The 21,116-nt window shown below is 38.4% G+C and overlaps 1 protein-coding gene across 1 annotated transcript in view; it reads right to left on the reverse strand.

Moving 5' to 3' along the window:
• Positions 1-19,254, reverse strand: part of LOC145535854 (putative MAGE domain-containing protein MAGEA13P) — a 73,096-nt gene extending 53,842 nt beyond the window's left edge. Inside the window, exon 1 of the mRNA XM_081564197.1 lies at positions 18,952-19,254. The gene's annotated coding sequence lies outside the window, so the exon portion shown is untranslated. The remainder of the gene's footprint in view (positions 1-18,951) is intronic.
• Positions 19,255-21,116: the final 1,862 nt, after the last annotated feature.

Here is a 21,116-nt window from a genome sequence, read left to right on the forward strand (position 1 = left end):
AAAAATAATTATAATATATAGTAGAACTATAAAGTCTCCTGTAAATGAATTATTATGCTTTCATAATTTAAAACATGAAAAAGAAAGAGAAAAATAAGAAGTTCAGAGATTAGACATACATATAAATATGTATTGAAACTAGAGGAATTGGCCTCCAGAAATTTTCCACCTTCTTTTTAAGTACTCTGCTACCAGAATATAGAAGAAAGACACTGATTTTAGAGTCAGCTGACCTATAATTGAGTCCTGGATTTTCCACTCACTGGCTCAGTGTCCCTGGGCAAGTAACTTCAACACTGAAACTCATTTTTTAAATCTATATGATGGGGAAGATAATGCCTACTTTTCAGGATAAATATGAGTTAATAATCCATATAAAATTATTGACACCTAGTAGGTCCCTAATAAATAGCAGCTATTAAAGTTGCTTTAGCATTGAAAATCAATAAATATAAATCAGGACATAAACAGAATAAATGAAGGAAGCTATATGATCATATCAGAAGATATAACAAAATCATTTGATTAAACTCAACCCTCTCTCATCATAAAAAATTCTCAGCCAACTAGGAATCCAAGGGAATTTCCCTGGAGGAGAAATGACATCTATCTAAAAATCTACAGGTAATGTGGTAGATTTTTCTGCAAAGTTGGCCACCTACAATTCTCACATTTATTTAAATGCATATTACTCCTCCCAAAAGGAGTAGGGCCAATTTTCTCTCCTTAAATTTAAGCTGGCACTGTGGCTTCTGTTGACCAATACATTTGGTATTATAAGTGTTCCTGTGTGTCTTCTGGGCTAGACTTTAAGAGGTCTTACAACTTCTGTTTTGGCTTGCTTGAAATGATCTTATAGCCCTGTAAGAAAGTCTTGCCGACTTACTGAAAGATGGGAGAAAATGTGCAGAGAAAGGCCCTGAGGTTTAATGAAGAGCCAAATCCTGAACTGTATGTTATGGTGAAAGCATCCACATGAGTTATCCCAGGAAAAACTAGCAAAGGAAGCCCATAGGTGATGCACAGATTTGTGACTAACAAGAAATCAGTATGTTTTTTAGCCACGAAGTTTTGTGTTAGATTGTTAAACAGTGATAGATAACATCACACTAGTGAAATATATAATTTCACACTAGTGAAATACAGAATTCTTTTCTCCTAAGACCAAGGCAAGCATATTGATTCTCACTAGTTCTATTGACAGTGATCATAGATCCAAATGTAAAATTTATACATTTTCTAGAAGAACACTTAAGAGAATATATTTGCAACCTTTGGGGTAAGTGAAGGTTTATTAAACCAGACACAAAAAGCACTGACTATACATAAAAAAAATAATGTGATGCATTAAAAATTAAATATTCTGCTCTTTAAAGAAATAGTTAAAAAAATAAACAATGGATAAATAAACTATGGTATGTCTGGACAATAGAATATTACTTAGTGCTAAAAAAGAAATGAACTATCATGTCACAAAAAGACATCAAGGAACCTTGAGGTGGTATAATTGCTAAGTCGTGTCTGTTTCTTGTGACCCCATGGATTGTAGCCTGCTAGGCTCCTCTGTCCATGGGATTCTCCAAGCAAGAATACTGGAGTGGGTTGTCATTTCCTTCTCCAGGGAATCTTCCTGACCCAGGAATCGAACCCAGGTCTCCTGTATTGCAGGCAGAATTTTTACTGACTGAGCTACAAGGGAAGATGCATATTAGTAAGTGAAAGAAGCCAAACTGGAAAAGTACCTACTGTTTGACTCCAACTACATAACATTCTGGAAAAGGCAAAACTGAGACAGCAGTTATCAAGGGTTGGAGGGGGGAATGAGGATGATTAGGCAGAGCATTAAGGATTTTTAAGTCAGTGAAACTACTCTGTATAATGTTAAAATGGTGGATGTGTGTGTGTGTGCGTGTGCTAAGTAGCTTCAGTCATGTGTGACTCTTTGCAACTCCATGGACTGTAGCTCACTAGGCTTCTCTGTCCATGGGGTTTCCCAGGCAAGAATACTGGAATGGGTTGTCGTGTCCTCCTCCAGGGGTCTTCCAGACCCAGGGATCGAACTCACATCTCTTATGTCTACCTGCATTGGCAGGTGGGTTCTTTACGACTAGTGCCACCTGGGAAGCCCAAAATGGTGGATATATGTCATTATAAATTTGTCCAAACTCATATAATGTACAACATCAAGAGTGAAACTAAATATAAACTTTAGACTCTGGATGATAATGATGTGTCAAAGAAGGTTCATCAGTTGTAACAAATGTACCACTCTGGCGGGGGATGTTGATAATGCGGGAGTCATACAGTGGAATGCTAGATAGGGATTTTTAAAAAATGAACAGTTATATGCAACAATTTAGCTGACTTTTACTGTGTGTTGAGTTAAAGAAGCCAGAAAAATAAAAAAGTAAACCCTTTATGATTCCATTTATATTATGTACAAAAACAGGAAAAATAAATCCATGGTAATAAAAATTCAAACACGGTTGTATTGGTGGCTCAGACAGTAAAGAATCTGCCTGCAATGCAGGAGACCTGGGTTTGATCCCTGGGCTGGGAAGATCCCCTGGAGGAGGGCATGGTAACCCACTCCAGTATTCTTGCCTGGAGAATCCCCATGGACAGAGGAGCCTGGCGGGTTACAGTCCATAGGGTTGCAAAGAGCCAGACACCACTGAGCAACTAAGCACAGCACAGGAATTGACTGGAAAGGGGAACAAGGATACTTTCTAGGTGATGGGTATAGTCTATGTTCTTCATTATGTAATAATTACACAGGTATTTGTAGCTATCAAATTTAATCCAATGGTACACTTAAAATATGTGCATTTACTGTATGTAAATTTGACAATAACAGAAAAGGACAAAGGTAAATAAGGGAAATTGTGATTGGTGGAGGCATGATTATTTTTATTTTCACACAGTGCTGAAGTTATAACCTAAGTATCCTTTGTTTTCACGATACTTACTGTGTAATTCCATACAAGCCTATCACACACACACACAGTGAAGAAAGCTATCAACTCCGTATTTCATGGGTTTGCTTCCATCCTTCATGTCAACAAAATTCTCATTTCATCAATACTGTCATTACAAATGGTTTTTGTGGAGGAATATAACTGTATTTAAAAGTGATGTCTAACAGTTTTTCCAGGTCCTGGATTATGGCATAATTTATTTGTGTTGAGTGTAACCAACTAGTTGGGTTATATCAGGCATGTTACTTTGCCTCCCTAAGCCTTGGTTTCCTCACTTGTAAAATGAAAAGGGTTGATTGCTAATATTCTATAGTATTTCTACAAAATACATTAAATATTTGACTAGGGATTTAACAAAAAGGCACAAAGGAACACATACATTTGGGGCACTAGACTGTGGAAAACCACTAAAGGCAGTTTTTGCCAACCCTAACTTGGAGGTGACTTGTAGAGAAAGAGGGAACAAAAACATGACATTGTTCTTGGACACCACTTCTTGCTTCACACGGGTTGCTAAAGTGATGAGGAAATTCAAGTTAACTACTATAAACTATCTCCTTTATTTTAACATCATCAATACTTGGATATTCAGGAGGATATTCAAGTTGCCCATTAACCAGACCCACCCATTTTCTGCAACAGTTTGAGGGTCACAGTAATAGAGATTCAGTTATTTTAATCTATAATTGAGTTCTATGTTGTTACTACTATTTACTTCCCACATACTCAAATACTTAAGAGGAACAAGGTAAACCAGAAGTGAACAAGAATAATAAGCACATTAAGTGAACAAGGAAGATAAGCACAATATCACCTCCACGTGATTGCCCTTAGTTTAACTCTTCTCCAGATAATGTGAAAGGACAAAGAAGGAGGGGTACATGTTAGGTATGTGTGTGTATAGGGGCAGTTTAAGTAACAATGCTTGATGCTGCTTGAACTGATTTTTCTGAACTGTTTGCATTCATGTTTACCTTCAACTATGGTTTCTATAGTGTTGATCCTTTTTAAAGCATTCTAGTATATCCTTTAGATTCAATTAAATTTCATAGAATGTATAAAATATTATTTAATCAATCCTACAATTTAATTCCTAATTAACAGTCTCTTCACAGCCTGTGATTTTCAGGTAATCAGTCTGTAATTCACCAAGAATCTTCACAGAGCCCACAGCACTGGGCTGGCTCTTGCAGGTCCATAATTAAGGTAATGAGGTCTCCATCCTTAAAGAACTCACAGCTTGAATTAAAAGGTGGCTCTTTGTCCACATATATTTGGAGAATTCTACTATTTAACCAGCACATAAAACATATTTTTGCACATGGACTTGGGAAAACTGGTTACAGACACCAGCATTGGCATCTGCAAATCCTTTTTTTTTTGACATTTGGCTACTGCTAGGGACTATTGGCACTTGGGTTTACAGTGGGATAGGAAAGTGAAAGCTAGGGCAAGTGGCTTGAAATGTTGATCCTAAATACATCTGTCTATGACATCTAGATAGATTAATGAATGAAAAGTGAGTTTATTTGAATGATTTTGATAAATGCTTTCAGTTGATCATGAAGACAAAATCAGATCAAACCAATTTCAGGGAAATACCCACATGCTACATGGTTAGAAATGGCAACACAACTTAAACCAATATTAAATGATCCTCCAAGGAATTATGAGGAGGAAAAGAAACTTAGTCCAGTTTATGGTATAAAATGATATTTGCATTTCTAGTTTTCAAGATCTCAGGAAAATCAAAGCAGAAAGCTAGCTCCTTAGCTATATCAGGAGAAAGACTGAGTGAGGAAAAATACGATCAAGGCAGAGCCATCTGTGGCAATTTAATGATTATTTCAGGCTTGTACTGAAAACACACTTAATAAGAAATTAAGAGCTAAAGGGAAGAGAATTTCAAAGGGATTTGCACATTGAGGAAAATATCTGTGTATATAGATACAATTAACTGATGATTAGATTTTAATTCTCTTGAAACAGGATGTCTTGGTGGATTTGGGAAGACCTAAGAAAACAAACTTCAATAAGGCCTTTATTTGTTCTTACTTGGAGCAAATAAAAAAAATCACTTCCCTACCTCTTATTTGACATCTCCATCATATTAGGCAAAAATGAAGAGACTCAGCTGAAAAAAACAGGAAGTTGTAGACATTTTAAACTCAGCTATACCTAATCATTTGCTGAAAGTGTTTTTAGCACATTAGTGTATGAATGAAAATGCTGGTGTTCTCTCATTTTGAGAAGTTTGGCCCTAACACTTAGTGAGGTGGGACTTGCCCTGAGTCAGGTGCACACAATGCCCTACGGCCTGTGGAGAGTAGTCCAGAACTCTGGGAACTCTGTGATCAAGGTTATAGTCCTCTCCTACTTTTGGAAGTAGATAACTCCAAGTATGATACAAAATAGGACATGAGTGGCCTGGTAATTTCAGATAATTCTCTTTTCCATCACCAACTGAAGTGAACAAAATAGTAACTTTATGAGTCAGAAATGAGATAGAACCTTCCCTTAGAACACAGAAAAAATAGTCAAAATAATTTCCCTGGGTAAAAATCTTACTTCTGCAAATAATATCAATAATCCTGAGGTCAAGAAGCCTAACACTGAGCTGCTTATTTAATATACTCAGCAAGTGATATGTTACAATAAAACAAAAATTAATATTCTGATTCAGTTAGCAGCTATTCATTGGGGAACCTTTCAGACTTGACTGGTGCTGTCACCTTTCGTTAATGACTTTACTAAGCACCCCAGGGGCATGGTTATGGTTTTTTAAAGTCAATGTCTACACTTTAGGTGCTTCCCAGGTGGTTCAGTGGTAAAGATTTGCCTGTCAATATAGGAGACTTGGGTTTGATCCCTGGGTCAGGAAGATCTCCTGGAGAAGGGAATGGCTACCCACTCCAGTATTCTTGCCTGGAGAATTCCATGGACAGAGGATCCTGGCGGGCTACAGTCCATGGGGTCACAAGAATTGGACACAACTGAAGCGACTTAGCATGCATGCATGCCTTGCTCAGTGATAGAAAACTTTCAGTAACTATAAATTTGGATAAGTTTGGATAAGAATGGCACCCAAACTAAAAAACAAGAAAGTAGATGATAGAAATTCAAGAACAGTGAAGAGGACAAGGAAGGTGGCAAACAAAATGAGAATTCTTAAAATGCTTGATAATAGTGAAACTAAGACTTCTGTACCACCCCAGGTGGCACAGTGGGTAAAGAATCTGCCTGCCAATGCAGGAGACTCAGGTTGAATCCCTGGGTTGGGAAGATCCCCTGGAGGAAGAAATGGCAACCTGCTTCAGTATTCTTGTCTGGTGGGCTACAGTCCCTGGGGTCGCAAAGAGTCAGACACAACTGAGCGACTAACACATCCTCCACCCCCCCACACACAACTCGAAATAAAAAGAATCATATACCAACCCTACCCTTCTATCAAATCCACTGTTTTTATTTTCTCATGTTCCATTTCAGTCCTTATCCATATTTATATCATGAGAAAATAGTTTTAAAAATAAGGTAGATTGAATTTTGTATCAGAGTAGGACTTTTCAAAGAAAATTATCAGAACTAGGAATTTTTTTTTTTACATAAAGCCTAAAATCCTTGAAAGTTAAATTCAATTAAGAGCTCTAGATGGAAGGGCTTCAAAAATTCATCACTGTCAAAGAGTGGTTACACTTTAGAGACCTAGGAGAGGATTCATTACAGAAAGAAAGAAATTGAACCTACAAAGAGTGGGATGTGAAAGGTAAAAAAAGGAAGGAGGGAATGGGAAATTAAAGTTCATCAAAGCTCGGATTGTATAAACCAGAACTTGGCAAACTATGGCCTTGGGCCAAAAGCAGCCCACTGCCTCCTTTTGTACCTATGGTTTTATAGAAATACAGCTACTCTCATTCTTTTACCTACTGTCTGTGGCCACTTTCATACTATAGCAGAACTGAGTAGTTGTGACAAGGACTGAAAATATTTACTATCTCATCTTTACAGAACATGCTTGCTAACTTCTAATCAATGACTAATTACGTTAATGACTGATTTTGGTACAAACAGTTATATTAATGATGAATTTTAGGGTGATGTGATTAAAAAGAGGGTGGGACTATAATACTAGAAAACAAAAACATGGAAGATAGGAGAGGTGATATTGGAGTTATTCTATCATCTTTGTATTGCTTGGAAAGAGTCAGGAATAATGCCAGGTATGTATATTAAAAATATAAGGATAAGACTTTTCATATACAATACAGCATTCATAGACTTCAAATTGAAAGTTTAAAATAATTTCAAGTGACCCTTTAGGTTGATGTTATAATAATTTGTCTCTCTCCCACCCTGTTAGCAAACATCAGGAGTCACTTAGCTGGCAGGTAGAGCTGGTGGGTTGGCAACCACTTCTTCTGCAAGTGGCATGATTGTTCCCTAGTCAACCTCACATAATTCTAAGTGATAAAAACTTGTGTGGGTAAAAATAGCCCCCACAAGAAAGTCAACTGTTGGTGACACATGTAGAAAATTTCTCCAAAAGTTATTATTCTTAGCCATAAAACAGGGGCTTTAGGGGGCAAATTGTCTGCAATCTTAATATTTGTGAATTTTGAAAACTTAAAAAGTATATGTCCTTTATAAATGCAAACAAACTGCTTTATGTAACTGCAAAAAGTTATGTACCCAATTAGTTCAACAATTTTTGCTTGTACAGAAATATACTAAGGCAAAAATTTTGTGAATCAGTGTTTGAACATTGTTATATTTATTGAAAATTATTGTTACATTTAAATCATTTAGCATAAAGTAGATAAAAGCTAGCTAACCAAGTCTTACATTTTTCAACCTGTGATTTTAAGATTTTATAAACAACCTAGTGTCATAAATTGGAGTTTAATCCAAGGGAAATATTTGAGGCAACTTAATGTAATTTAACTTATGGAAATCATAATTGCATTGTGAATCATTCTGGAACTTCAGCTTTATATTTTTTATATACAATAAAACTCAGTAAAATAAACTGTTAACCTTCATCTAATAGACATTTCTGAGTCTTTTCATGTACATTGTTCACTATTTTGTCCACAGGATTTTTCTATTTTTTACATTAAGTCAGTTATATATCTTTCAGAAGGTTAAGGATTCTATATTTTTTGTTGTTGGTATAATAATCCATCTGATGCAGACATTTTTAGAACTTCACAATATATAGCTCCACTGAATGGTGAGCTCCTCCAGGGAAAGAAATATTTCTTATTCATCTTTTTACCCTCATGATCTGACACACAGTAGGCACTTATTAAATGTTTATTGAATGTATCAGCTGGCAACATCTCATAACCCTTAATTCTTTCAGAACAAATTGTGGTTCTCTTCACAGGGTCCATGTATCTTCCTAGTCCTACACTATTGTAAATATTTATCTCTTTTCTCGTTTTTTCCATGTACATCTCAATTACAAATTTAAAAAAAAATCATCTATGTGCTCCCAGTCGCTAGCACTGGTACCAGTTTCTGACACAGAGTAGTAGATGCTTAAGAAAACATTTTTGAACTAAATGGATCTCTGGAAGTCTTCAGAATGGTGGGCTTCAAATTGAGAGAAGATGGAAGAATTCATCCTTTGTGATATTATCCCTCCCCTTTGATTCTTCTCAATATACCATGGGCTCCTTGATAGTAGGGTATAAGGCCTTGCCCTCCCTCTCTCCCCTGTACCCACTACCTATATGGTCAGACATTGAACTGAATTGAACTTGCACCTCTAATCTTAGGTTTGACTTCACTATAGATTAACCTAGCCCAACCATTAGAATCAAACAGCTTCCTGGCTCGATTCAATAAATGCAATCAAATTCAAATCTTGAATGTCTGTAATAAATCTTAAGAGTTTAAAGTGCCAGATTAGACTATTTTGCCTTAATCAGTTTAGCTTTCTTTGATTTGAACACGGCCCAGAACACAGCTCATTAATTTAAATTAAATAAGCAACTCAAAGCCTGTGGACAATAAATTAGATAAATGTAAACATCAGGAACTGCAATCCCCTGGATATATTTCAAAGACAGTAAATATGTAAGACATCAGAACCAAATATTCCTTTTGATGATGATAATGAGATGTTCCTGATTGAGACTAAAACTGAGAGTTAGTTTTTAAATCCACAGACACTAGAAACATCCCGGCAACAAATTTTCTTATTTCTATGCGTGAAAGTTGCTCTATTTCAAGAACAGTTTTAGAAGTTATGACCAAATTTTTGGTTTGCATGTTATGCTATTTTTCAAGAGACAGTTTGTGACAATGGTTTAAGAATCCCTTTACCATCTCACTTTGTTTCTGGTGATCGTTTGTGGATGTTCATTACAAAGCTAACTACGTTGCTTTCCTCCACCCACTAGAGTTTGCCAGAACTTAACCTCTTCTACAGAAAACCTCCACAACTAGTAATTTAGATAAATGGTCAATGTAGTGGACAATAACAGCAAAACCTAAGAGTTATTTGAATCAGTTGAGAGGTTGTTTCACAGAGCTCATCAGTAAATCCAACAAAAAGAACTGATGCCACTAATAAGAACCTACTGTATAGCACAAGGAACTCTACTCAATACTCTGTAATGACCTATATGGGAAAAACTCTTAAAAAGAAGGGATATATATATATATCTATATATATACATATATAGATATATATTTGATTCACTTTTATGTACAGCAGAAACTAATACTACATTGTAAATCAAGCATAGGCCAATAAAAATTAATTTAAAAAAAGAACAATGTTTTCTAATACTAAACAAGTATGTTTGTTTTTGACATATTTGCTCTAACTTTCTCTGTATTCTGGGGTAAGATTTCAGAAACACTACTCAGTAAGACATATAGATAGCCAGTGACAGTCACTTAGTTGTGTCCGACTCTGTAGACTGTAGCCCACTAGGCTCCTCTGTCCATGGGATTCTCCAGGCAAGAATACTGGGTTGCTATTCCCTTCTCCATAGATGGCCAATAGGCACACAAAAAGATGCTCAACATCGCTAGTTATCAGAGAAATGCAAATGAAAACTACAATGAGGTATCATCTCACACCAGTCAGAACGTCCATCATTAAATAGCCTACAAATAACAAATGCTGGAGAGGATGTAGAGAAAAGGGAACCCTCCTACACTGTTGGTGGGAGTGTAAGTTGGTGCAGCCACTATGGAAAACAGTATGGAGGTTCCTTTCAAAACTATAAACAGAGTTACCATACAATCCAATGATCCCGCTTTGGGGCATATATCTAGAGAAAACTCTAGTTCGAAAAAATAAACACATCCCAACATTCATAGTAGCACTATTTACATTAGCTAAGACATGGTAGTAACCTAAGTGTCCACTGACAGATAAATGCATACACAAGATGTGGTATATATACACTACTTAGCCTTAAAAAAAAATGAAATAATGCCATTTGCAGCTACACAGATGGATCTAGAGATTATCATACTAAATGAAGTAGGTCAGGCAAAGACAATTACCATATGATATCACTTATATGTGGAATCTAAAATATGATACAAGTGAACTTATGTACAAAACAAAGATAGACACACAGACATAGAAAACAAATTTATGGTAACCAGAAGGGAAAGGGAGGGGGAAGGATAAATTAGGAATTTGGGATTAAAATATACACACTACTATATAGAAAATAGATAAACAACGAGGTCCTACTCTATAGCCCAGGGAACTATATTTAATATCTTATAATAATAACCTATAATGGAAAAGAATATGAAAATGAATATATATGTGTAATTGAATCACTTTGAGGTACATCAGAAACTAACACAACATTGCAAATCAACTATACTTCAATTAAAAAAATACCATTCAGGGTTAAGACAGAAAAATCTCATTGTTCAAAAGTTCATGCTCATTTGAGCTCTTCCATGGGCAAGTACATATACAGGCTTTACTCTACTAAATAGATAATTGTTCCCAATAGCTCTCTGATTATTGTAAAGATTCTTTTGCCTGAGTTGCAGTTGCTAAGTTGCAACACAGTAACCCATATCCAAAGGGTTCTAGTTTTAAATGTAGGGGGAAAAAGTAGCCACAGAGAAGTCAATTTATGCTGCGAGTCCCTGGCAATATTAGCACTTAAAATAACAGCTCTCTTCCCATCTGTGAATATTTTTTGCATAAGAATCCACTGTTGGTTTTCTCTTTCTTTCAAGAAAATAACCTGTGTTGAGAAAGGCACTGTGTCCAAGTGACAAAACCAGTTTCTAGGATGCATGGTCATCATGATTAAATAGTACAGCTTGGACTTACTAGTGCACTATCAATCACTTAAAGCTGAAAATTGTTAACAAACCTACGTCCAGCTGAGATAGATATGTCTATCACAAATATGCCATATTTGTGAAATGTGTCATGACTCTTGCCATGACTCTAGTGCAATTACATTTTAAGCACCAACAACTCCATAGCTCTTTAGGGACTCAAGGGTTACTCCCTTAAACACTAAACACATCTGACAGAAATATTCATATGAATGCTTCCATAACTAAAAGCTAGCTAGCACTGACTGGAATATGGGGATCTGGGGTGACAGTGAGGACGAGAATGCCTCAGTGAATATAGGATGGTTATTAGAAAACCAGGAGCTTGTATGAAAAGACAGATATGAAGAAACAAGAAAAGTTAGGGGCTTTATCAGCCAGGGTCCAAGCAGGAGGCAGATGGCACACTCTTCTTGGATAATGTGAGAAAGAATTAGCATAGGGACTATTTACAAAACTGTGGGAGGGTTTAGGAAGAGCGACATAGAATTGTGAGATACCCCAGGGATAACAACAGGAGCTGTTGCCAACCCTAGGTTTGAAGGGGTAAAGGAGAGAATGATTATTGGTACCAAGAAAGCATACAGAAATAGCTCAGACATATTGTCGGTTTGACTCGAGACCATTGCAATAAGGCAAGTATCGCCATAATGTGAGTCGTGGATTTTTTTGATTTCCCAGTGCATGTAAAAGTTTGGCTTATGCCATATTGTAGTGATAGCATTACGTCTTTACGTCTAAAAAAAAAAAAGTACATACCTCTGTTAGGTAGGAAGTCAGGCATGAGCAACAAGAGGTGGCTTAGCTGAAAAAGATTCAAGCTGGTCTCTAAAACCCACCTCAGACACGCCCCAGTGTGGCCCTGGAAAGCTCACAGATATGCTACAAAATAACCACAGAGACTTTTCCACTGGTCCAACTCCAGCCCATGCGCCCTAGGCACACAGTGGATACAAACTAACCGCAGGAGCTTCTCCAACTGCCACACATGTACTCTTGATGCACAGCTGTGTCCTCAAAGGGTTCATAAATACTCTATGCGTATATACATCTGATTATAACAGACTGAATTCTGGGAAAGACAGGTGCAATAGAACCTGTTGTTATGTAACTTGCAACAATCAATAAAAACTGTCAGTCCACGCCCACCTAAATGAATATGTAAAACCCTTGTGGCCACAGGACTGGAAAAGGTCAGTTTTCTTCCAATCCCAAAGAAAGGCAATGCCAAAGAATGCTCAAACTACCGTACAATTGCACTCATCTCACACGCTAGTAAAGTAATGCTCAAAATTCTCCAAGCCAGGCTTTGGAAAAACATGAACCTTGAACTTCCAGATGTTCAAGCTGGTTTTAGAAAAGGCAGAAATCAAATTGCCAACATCTGCTGGATCATCAAAAAAGCAAGAGAATTCCAGAAAAACATCTATTTCTGCTTTATTGACTATGCCAAAGCCTTTGACTGTGTGGATCACAATAAACTGTGGAAAATTCTGAAAGAGATGGGAATACTAGACTACCTGACCTGCCTCTTGAGAAACCTATATGCAGGTCAGGAAGCAACAGTTAGAACTGGACATGGAACAACAGACTGGTTCCAAATAGGAAAAGGAGTACGTCAAGGCTGTATATTGTCACCCTGCTTATTTAACTTACATGCAGAGTACATCATGAGAAACGCTGGGCTGCAAGAAGCACAAGCTGGAATCAAGATTGTCAGGAGAAGTATCAATAACCTCAGATATACAGATGACACCACCCTTATGGCAGAAAGCAAAGAAGAACTAAAGAGCCTGTTGATGAAAGTGAAAGAGAAGAGTGAAAAAGTTGGCTTAAAGCTCAACATTCAGAAAACTAAGATCATGGCATCACACTTTTGAATAACCAACAAATCATAGAAAAAATTTAAAAAAATCAAAATATGCATAGAAATGAATGAAAATGAAAACACAACAACCCAAAACTAGACAAAGATGCCACAAAAAAAGAAAACTACAGGCCAATATCACTGATGAACATAGATGCAAAAATCCTTAATAAAATTCTAGCAAACAGAATCCAACAACATATTAAAAAGATCATACATCATGACCAAGGGGGCTTTATCCCAGGGATGCAAGGTTTCTTTAATATCCACAAATCAATCAATGTAATACACCACATTAACAAATTGAAAGATAAAAACCATATGATTATCTCGATAGATACAGAAAAAGCCTTTGACAAAATTCAACATCCATTTATGATAAAAACCCTCCAGAAAGCAGGAATAGAAGGAACATACCTCAACATAATAAAAGCTATATATGACAAACCCACAGCAAACATTATCCTCAATGGTGAAAAATTGAAAGCATTTCCCCTAAAGTCAGGAACAAGGCAAGGGTGACCACTTTCACCACTACTATTCAACATAGTTGTGGAAGTTTTGGCCACAGTAATAAGAGCTGAAAAAGAAATGAAAGGAATACAGATAGGAAAAGAAGAAGTAAAACTCTCACTGTTGGCAGATGACATGATCCTCTACATAGAAAACCCTAAAGACACCACCAGAAAATTACTAGAGCTAATCAATGAATATAGCAATGCTGCAAGATATAAAATTAACACACAGAAATAGCTTGCATTCCTATACACTAACAATGAGAAAACAGAAAGAGAAATTAAAGAAACATTCCATTCATCATTCCAACGAAAAGAATAAATTACTTAGTAATAAATCCACCTAAAGAAACAAAAGACCTATATATAGAAAACTATAAAACAGTGGTGAAAGAAATCAAAGAGGACACAAACAGATGGAGAAATATACCGTGTTCATGGATTGGAAGAATCAATATAGTGAAAATGAGTATACTACCCAAAGCAATGTATACATTCAATTCAATCCCTATCAAGCTACCAATGGTATTTTTCACAGAACTAGAACAAATAATTTCACAATGTGTATGGAAATACAAAAAACCTCGAATAGCCAAATCAATCTTGAGAAAGAAGAATGGAACTGGAGGAATCAAGCTGAATGACTTTGGACTATACTACAAAGCTACAGTCATCAAGACAGTATGGTACTGGCACAAAGATAGAAATATAGATCAAGGGAACAAAATAGAAAGCCCAGGATAAATCCATGCACCTATGGACACCTTATCTTTGACAAAGGAGGCAAGCATATACAGTGGAGAAAGGACAATCTCTTTAACAAGTGGTGCTGGAAAAACTGGTCAACAACTTATAAAAGAATGAAACTAGAACACTTTCTAACACCATACACAAAAATAAACTCAAAATAGATTAAAGATCTAAATATAAGACCAGAAACTACAAAACTCCTAGAGGAAAACATAGGCAAAACACTCTCCAACATAAACCACAGCAGGATCCTCTATGACCCACCTCCAAGAGTAATGGAAATAAAAGCAAAAATAAACAAATGGGACCTAATTAAACTTTTAAAAGCTGTTGCACAACAAAGGAAACTATAAGCAAGGTGAAAAGACAGCCTTCAGAATGGGAGAAAATAATAGCAAATGAAGCAACTGACAAAGAATTAATCTCAAAAATATGCAAGCAACTCGTACAGCTCAATCCAGAAAAATAAGCGACCCAATCAAGAAATGGGTCAAAGAACTAAACAGACATTTCTCCAAAGAGGACATACAGATGGCTAACAAACACATGAAAAGATGCTCAACATCACTCATTACCAGAGAAATGCAAATCAAACCACAATTAGGTACCATTTCACGCTGGTCAGAATGGCTGCTATCCAAAAGTCTACAAACAATAAATGCTGGACAGGGTACAGAGAAAAGGGAACCCTCTTACACTGTTGGTAGGAATACAAACTAGTACAGCCACTATGGAAAACAGTGTGGAGATTCCTTAAAAAACTGGAAATAGAGCTGCCATATGACCCAGCAATCCCACTGCTGGGCATACACACTGAGGAAACCAGAATTGAAAGAGACACGTGTACCCCAATGTTCATCACAGCACTATTTATGATAGCTAGGACATGGAAGCAACTTAGATGCCCTTCAGCAGACGAATGGATAAGAAAGCTGTGGTACATATACACCATGGAATATTACTCAGCCATTAAAAAAGAATACATTTGAATCAGTTGTAATGAGGTGGATGAAACTGGAGCCTATTATACAAAGTGAAGTAAGCCAGAAAAAAAAAAAAACACCAATACAGTATACTAGTGCATATATATGGAATTTAGAAACATGGTAATGATAATCCTATATGGGAGACAGTGAAAGAGACACAGATGTAAAGAACAGACTTTTGGACTCTGTGGGAGAAGGCAAGGGTGGGATGATTTGAGAGAATAGCGTTGAAATATGTATATTATCATATGTGAAACAGGTCTCCAGTCCAGGTTCGATGCATGAGACAGGTTGCTCAGGGCTGGTGCACTGGGATGACCCTGAGGGATGGGATGAGGAGGGAGGTGGGAAGGGGTTAAGGAAGGGGAACACAGGTACACCCATGGCTGATTCATGTCAATGTATGGCAAAAACCACTACAATATTGTAAAATAATTAGCCTCCAATTAAAATAAATAAATTTAAAAACATAATAAAGACCATTAAAACCACGCAAAAAAATAAAAAGAGTCTTACATGGCATCTTCTTCCAATAGAAGGCTGTTGCGAGACAGAATAAGAGACACAGATGCATGGAACAATTTTATGGACTCTGAGGGAGAAGGTGAGGGTGGGACGTTCTGGGAGAATAGCATTGAAACATGTATATGATCATATGTGAAACAGAACACCATTCCATGTTCGATGCATGTGACAAGGGCTCAGGGCTGGGGCAATGGGATGATCCAGAAGGATGGGATGGGGAGGGAGGTGGGTGGGGGGTCCAGGAAGGGGAACACATGTAAACCCATGGCTGATTCATGTCAATGTATGGCAAAAACTATTACAATATTGTAAAGTAATTAGCCCCCAACTAAAATAAATAAATTTATAAAAAAAAAAAAAGAAGGCTGTTTCATTTCGTTGAAACTGTGTTATTTAGTGTAGCCACCTTCGTTAGTTATCTTAACTAGATCTTCTGGATAACTTGCTGAAGCTTCTACATCAGTAGTTGCTGCTTCATGTTTTACTTTTATGTTATGGAGAAAGCATCTTTCCTTAAACCTTGTAAACCAACCTTAGCTAGATTTAAACTTTTCTTCTATAGCTTCCTCACCTCTCTCAGCCTTCATAGAATTGGAGAGAGTTAGGACCTTGTTTTGAACCAGGCTTTGGCTTAAGGGAAGGTTGTGGCTGCTTTGATCTTCTATCTAGATCAGTGAAACCTCTTCCACATCAGCAATAAGGCTGCTTCACATTCTTATCATTTGTGTGTTTACTGGAGTAGCACTTTTAATTTCCTTCAAGAAGTCCTCCTTTGCATTCACAACTTGGCTAACTATTTGTCACAGACACCAAATTTTCAGCCTCTTGGCTTCTGATGCGCCCTTCTCCCTAAGCTTAGTCATTTCTAGGTTTTTGATCTAAAGTGAGAGACATGTGACTCAAGTTCACCATCTTATATGAGCACAGTTAGTGTACTCAAAACAATGACAAAAGTAACATCAGATATCACTGATGAGAGATCACCATAACAAATATAATAATAGTAAAAAGTGTGATATATTGTGACAATTACCAAAATGTGAACCAGAGACACAAAGTGAGTAAATGCTGATGGAAAAATGGTGATTATAGACTTGCTGGATGCAGGGTTGCCTCACAGCTTCACTTTGTAAAAAATGTAGTATCTGCAAAGCACAATAAAGTGAAGCATGACAAAATGAGGTGTGCCTATAGTAATATGGAAAGGGTCATGGGACAGGAGCTGTGGCCTTTCATAGAGGGACATTGTCATCCCACTGTTGGCCAGTAGTGAGGAAGGCAGGGGAGTACACTCCAATCTCACTTTCATCTTTTCTCCTACTTGTCATTGTCTCCCATTGGCCAAACCCAACAAGAAGTTGAAGGCAAGAGAGTTTATTGATGTAAGTCTATGTAAGTCAGCCCCACAGGGTAATAAGCAAGGTAGAAAAAGAATACTAAATTTTCCACTATATGGCTTCATGGAAAAAAAGTTACCTCATGCCTGCATGTCTCTCAAGGTGGATATGATTATAAATAGGTTTACTGTGAAGAAGTGAACTATTTTAATTAATTGATGTGATTGAAGAACAATATAAGTACAATTACAATTTTATGGCATAATTTGCTCTGTACATTGGTTGCAGATTTTGATAAAGTATGTGACATAGCAGAGAACTTAGTATCATAAGATCTGAGCTTTGGTTCTGACTCTGCAAACTGACATGCTCTGTGATGTCTGATAAGGATTTTACTTCTCTGAGCTTAGTTTATATTGGGTTATCCAAAAAGTTCATTCAGGTTTTTCCATAATATCTTACAGAAGAACCAACTCAATATATGAGTAAAATGGATAAGAATACTTGTTTTATTTGCCCATACCCCAAACAGTAGTTTTATGGATCAGAGGAAAATACACTAAAAAAATGTATGAACCAGAATGTCTCTTCTAACACAAGTGTCTACTCTCCTAACGTTGCAAAATGGAGTTTAAAGATAAATGCTGGGCTTGTAGAGAAAGAAGCTGACTTTTCGTTATTATTTTTTTTAATACTGACAGATCTATCTCCTTCCACTCAGACAGGACTCTGCCAGCTTCCCATCAGATCTAATTAGGTTTTAAATGAGATTCAGGAAGACATAATAGCTTATTCTGATTGTTCTTTTTATATCATACAGTCTCTAAATATTCATTGTGCTCATATGATTAAGCTGTAAATCAGTGGGCTTTTTTGAATTTTTTATTTTGCCCCATATATTTGGCTCTTAACTTCACATCAGTTTTTACTCTTTTCACATTGTCTTTACTCAATTTGCTTTGTTTGAAAAGCTCCTAATCATATCTCAAGTAAATATCTCCTCTTCAGGAAAGCTTTTCCTTACTCCCATCTAAGTAGATTTGTACCTTTTCTGTTTGGTACATATAGTGCTTGGAACATATCTCTGTTCTCCAAGGTATCATTTTTACTGTATTAGAATTATTTGCTTTTGTTTTTGTATTTCCCAGTAGACTGAGGGTCTTGAACATAGGGGCCATGCCCTGTCTGCTGCTGCTGCTGCTAAGTCGCGTCAGTCGTGTCCGACTCTGTGCGACCCCATAGACGGCAGCCCACCAGGCTCCCCCGTCCCTGGGATTCTCCAGGCAAGAGTACTGGAGTGGGTTGCCATTTCCTTCTCCGGGGCATGAAAATGAAAAGTGAAAGTGGAGCCGCTCAGTCGTGTCCGACTCAGTGACCCCATGGACTGCAGCCCGCCAGGCTCCTCCGTCCATGGGATTTTCCAGGCAAGAGTACTGGAGTGGGGTGCCATTGCCTTCTCCAAGTCTGGGGTTCTATTATATTTCCACCAAACAGCCTGGCACTTCACGTGGGCTCAGTTCATTGGAACTCAGGTTCTGGGGATAGGTTTAAATAAATTAAAAAAGAAATGCAGAAGCCTAGTTTAAGTGAAGTATCATTTCCACTCCTCAAATTAGTTCATCAGATTCAGTCTGTTCATACTTGGGACAAAATACTTACTCTTTTCTTTCAGGGTAGAGCTTTTAGCAGAAGATGGCTGCGAGGGCCCGGCGCAGGAGCGAGGCGGCTGCGAGGGCCCGGCGCGGGAGCGAGGCGGCTGCGACGGCCCGGCGCGGGAGCGAGGGGGCTGCGACGGCCCGGGGCGGGAGCGAGGGGGCTGCGACGGCCCGGGGCGGGAGCGAGGGGGCTGCGACGGCCCGGGGCGGGAGCGAGGCGCCTGCGACGGCCCGGGGCGGGAGCGAGGCGCCTGCGACGGCCCGGGGCGGGAGCGAGGCGCCTGCGACGGCGCGGCGCGGGAGCGAGGCTGAGAGGAGCTAGGCGGAGCCAGGGGCCGGGAGCCGGAGGCGGGGCAGAGAGGGGCTAGGCGGGGCTGGGGGCCAGGGGCGGTGGCCGACAGGGACTAGGCGGGGCCGGGGGCCGGGGGCCGGGGGCGGCGTCGAGAGAAATTACCAAAGGCCCAAGGTAAGAGAAACCCAAGTAAGACGGTAAGTGTTGTGAGAGGGCATCAGAGGGCAGACACACTGAAACTAAAATTATAGAAAACTAGCTAATCTGATCACACGGATCACAGCCTTGTCTATCTCAAGGAAACTAAGCCATGCCGTGTGGGGCCACCCAAGATGGATGGGTCATGGTGGAGAGGTCTGACAGAATGTGGTCCACTGGAGAAGGGCATGGCAAACCACTTCAGTATTCTTGCCTTGAGAACCCCATGAACAGTATGAAAAGGCAAAAAGATAGGACACTGAAAGATAAACTCCCCAGGTCAGTAGGTGCCCAATATGCTAATGGAGATCAGTGGAGATATAACTCCAGAAAGAATGATGGGATGGAGCCAAAGCAAAAACGATACCGAACGATACCGATACTGTGGATGTGACTGGTGATAGACACAAAGTCCAATGCTGTAAAGAGCAATATTGCATAGGAACCTGGAATGTCAGGTCCATGAATCAAGGCAAATTGGAAGTGGTCAAACAGGAGATGGCAAGAGTGAACGTCGACATTCCAGGAATCAGCGAACTAAGATGGACTGGAATGGGTGAATTTAACTCAGATGACCATTATATCTACTACTGTGGGCAAGAATCCCTTAGAAGAAATGGAGTAGCCATCATGGTCAACAAAAGAGTCCAAAATGCAGTACTTGGATGCAATCTCAAAAATGATAGAATGATCTCTGTTCGTTTCCAAGGCAAACCATTCTATATCACAGTAATCCAAGTCTATGCCCCGACCAGTAACGACGAAGAAGCTGAAGTTGAACGGTTCTATGAAGACCTGCAAGACCTTTCAGAACTAGCACCCAAAAAAGATGTCCTTTTCATTATAGGGGACTGGAATGCAAAAGTAGGAAGTCAAGAAACACCTGGCGTAACAGGCAAGTTTGGCCTTGGAGTACAGAATGAAGCAGGGCAAAGGCTAATAGAGTTTTGCCACGAGAACTCACTGGTAATAGCAAACACCCTATTCCAACAACACAAGAGAAGACTCTACACGTGGACATCACCAGATGGTCAACACCGAAATCAGATTGATTATATTCTTTGCAGCCAAAGATGGAGAAGCTCTATACAGTCAGCAAAAACAAGATCAGGAGCAGACTGTGGCTCAGATCATGAACTGCTTATTGCCAAATTCACTTAAATTGAAGAAAGTAGGGAAAACCACTAGTTCATTCAGGTATGACCTAGATCAAATCCCTTATGAGTATACAGTGGAAGTGACAAATAGATTTAAGGGACTAGACCTGATAGACAGAGTGCCTGATGAACTATGGACAGAGGTTCATGACATTGTACAGGAGACAGGGATCAAGAAAATCCCCATGGAAAAGAAATGCAAAAAAGCAAAATGGCTGTCTGAGGAGGCCTTACAGATAGCTGGGAAGAGAAGAGAAGCAAAAAGCAAAGGAGAAAAGGAAAGATATTCCCATCTGAATGCAGAGTTCCAAAGAATAGCAAGGAGAGATAAGAAAGCCTTCCTCAGCGATCAGTGCAAAGAAATAGAGGAAAATAACAGATTGGGAAAGACTCGAGATCTCTTCAAGAAAATTAGAGATACCAAAGGAACATTTCATGCAAAGATAGGCTCGATAAAGGACAGAAATGGTATGGACCTAACAGAAGCAGAAGATATTAAGAAGAGGTGGCAAGAATACACGG

Source organism: Giraffa tippelskirchi, chromosome X (genome assembly GCF_054371585.1).
Source record: "Giraffa tippelskirchi isolate mGirTip1 chromosome X, T2T-mGirTip1v1.2.pri, whole genome shotgun sequence".
Classification (NCBI taxonomy): Eukaryota; Metazoa; Chordata; class Mammalia; order Artiodactyla; family Giraffidae; genus Giraffa; species Giraffa tippelskirchi.